General features: G+C 55.4%; 1 protein-coding gene across 3 annotated transcripts in view; it reads right to left on the bottom strand.

Annotated features, from left to right (window-relative positions):
- The window catches only part of SMTN (smoothelin), a 24830-nt gene extending 23959 nt beyond the window's left edge, over positions 1–871 (bottom strand). For all 3 annotated transcript variants that reach the window (XM_011979043.1, XM_011979042.1, XM_011979044.1), the window contains exon 1: positions 711–871. The gene's annotated coding sequence lies outside the window, so the exon portion shown is untranslated. The remainder of the gene's footprint in view (positions 1–710) is intronic.
- Positions 872–2753: the final 1882 nt, after the last annotated feature.

Here is a 2753-nt window from a genome sequence, read left to right on the forward strand (position 1 = left end):
CCCCCCCGTCTCCTGTTGATTCATCTTTCAATCATCCCTTCCCTCTCTTCAGAACAGTCACTTGGGAAGTTACCCCATCCAGTGCATGGGTAGGGGGTGAGGGTTACAGCTCCACACAGTTGGGGTATGTGGGTCCCTGCCTGTTTAAGTCACTGCTTGCTCCTCCTCCCATCCTGGTAGGCTCAGAGGTGTCAACCTCCCAATCTCTGCCTGTTAGGATTCTTGCCTCTTACCTAGTTACTCTGCGTTAAACCTTTTCAAGACTGTACAGTGGTCACCAGCCTTAGGTTCTGCGGACATTCTGATTTCCCCCATGTCTTTTCTTCTAAGGGGCAGGTGTCCCCCTAATGCCTAATTTAGACACCCACGGGACTATAAGAAGATCCCTGCCGTTGCCCTTCTCCAATCCCATGGCTCCCTGTCACACAGTCTGGGGTCGCCGGACATTGTGAGGGGCCTCAGGGTTCTGTGGCAGCTTCCCCAGGGTTTCTGCCGCCACAGACTAGCGCCCCTGTGGGGCGTGGGGTCCCTTAGGAATCCGCGGGCGTCTTCCCGCAACAGTCTCAGAACTTTATCTCATGGCTTAGAGCTCTCGTATGGGTGGGGGCTCCTAGGTCTGGACGTTCCAGAACTCCTGGCTAGACATCCGGGTTCCACCCCCGAACACGTTGGGGCAGCATCAGGATCCCCCCCGCGGTCCGCACACCCACCTCTCAGTCCAGCCCACCCGTCCGGCGCAGGCTCGGCTTAGCTCTTTCGGGACCAGACAGATGGATTAGACACGCGCAGGCGGGAGGCGCCGCGACCCGGTGTCCCAGTCCCGCTCAGCAACCGTCCCCTGGATTCTGTGGAGAGCTGCCTGTCCAGCCGCGCCAGCCTCCCGGCTGGCCCCGCCCCGCCCCGACGCGCCAGCCAATTCTCGATCGGGTACCTCCCACTCTCGTGCGCCATTGGGAAAATTCAATTTGACGGCCACGCCCCTCGCAGGCCAGGGAGGTTGGAGATTGCAGTCTTGGGGTCGTCTGCCTCGGTGGCTTTAGCGAGTCGGGTGGGCATCGGCAGGGGGACGCAGGCTCTGCGCCAAGTCGGGGAGGGCGCCCCGAGCCGAGGTAAGTTTCCTGGGGTCGTAGGAGTCTCAGAGCCTTCAGGGCAGCCCCTCTCCGCCCTCCTCTTTGTTCCTGAGACCACGTCCCCTCCCTCGACTCCACCCCTTTCTCGCGTCAGTGTTTAAGCTTGGCCGCCGTCCCTAGGCTGCTTTCGGGACACCTGGTTTGAGCCACCTCAGAGCAGGGACTGAGTGACTGGCACCACCTTGACCCTTTGGAGTTGGAGTGCCGGTTGGAGTGCCGGGACCATCTCAGGTGGAGCAGGATCAATCACACAGCACACCTCCCCCAGCCCACACACCTTTGAACAGACATTGCCTTCTTGTAGTGTTCTTCTACCTTCCAAGCCCTGAGAGTCTGCCTTTAGGAGCGCTGGAGTCCTAAATAGGGAATATGGAGTCCAGGCTGTCATTCAGCAAATATGGGAAATTGAGGCCCAGAGAAAGCTGATATGTCCAAGACCAAACAAAGAATCAGCCAGGGGACCCAGGAGGTCAGACCCACAAGGGAAAGCTATTCCATCTTTAGTGCCACAGGCCCTAAAACCGCCCTCACATCTCCATGGAGACCAAAGTGGGTGGAGTTAGGAGGATGGGGTCTGGAGTCCTGTCAAATAAAAACAGTAACAAATCATTTATTTTGTACTTGCCATGTACCAGGCATAAAATGCCCATAACAAGAACATGAGACCATGACTACTGTCCCATTTTACAGATGAGGACAACAGCTGATAAGTAGTAAAGCTGTGATTCATACGCAGCACCTTCTGAGTCCAGACTCTGCTTTTAACCAGTATAATGTGGGATTCTGGGGAGGTAGTTTCAGCCTGTAGCCCCAGAAGAGCCCTGGTTCAGGTCCTCTGTGACACCCCCGGCCCCCATCTAAGGAAAGGCCCAGTCTCCACATTGAGAGTCTTTTCCATGTGTCATTTCATTTCATCCCCACACCCCTGAGAAGTGGTCCCATTTTACACATCAGAAAACCAAGGCACCGGCCGGGTGCGGTGGCTCACGCCTGTAATCCCAGCACTTTGGGATGCCAAGGCAGGTGGATCACCCAAGTCCAGCCTGGCCAACATGGCAAAACTCTGTCTCTACAAAAATACAAAAATTAGCTGGGCAGGTGGTGTGCAACTGTAATCCCAGCTACTTGGGAGGCTGAGGCAATAGAATCGCTTGAACCTGGAGGCAGAGGTTGCAGTGAGCTGAGACCGTGCCACTGCACCCCAGCCCAGGCGACAGAGCAATATTCCATCTCAAAAAAAAAAAAAAGAAAATCAAGGCACAGAAGAAAACGACTTGTCAAGGCTACACAGCAGGAGAGGCAAATAGAGCTCACTTTGGAGGACATGGTTCAAGGTCCTAGGCCTTCTCTACCTGAGTGAGATGCCATGTTATTATCCAGAACGAGGGTCAGGCGCCCTCTAAGGCCAATTCTGAATACTTTAAAATTCGCGCGTCCCTTGGGACCTCCCCTTCATGCAGGGCACACCTAGGCCACCTCTGATTTTCAGGGCCTACCTGAATGGCAGTCACCAGCTCCAATGAATGGCCTGGTTTGTGCTAACACCCTCCTTTCTCCCTGCCCTCCTGTAGGCTAGGAGGAATGGTACCGGTGAGTTCCTCCATGCTTAGATTTACTGTCTGG

Source organism: Mandrillus leucophaeus, unplaced genomic scaffold, assembly GCF_000951045.1.
Source record: "Mandrillus leucophaeus isolate KB7577 unplaced genomic scaffold, Mleu.le_1.0 Scaffold2, whole genome shotgun sequence".
Classification (NCBI taxonomy): Eukaryota; Metazoa; Chordata; class Mammalia; order Primates; family Cercopithecidae; genus Mandrillus; species Mandrillus leucophaeus.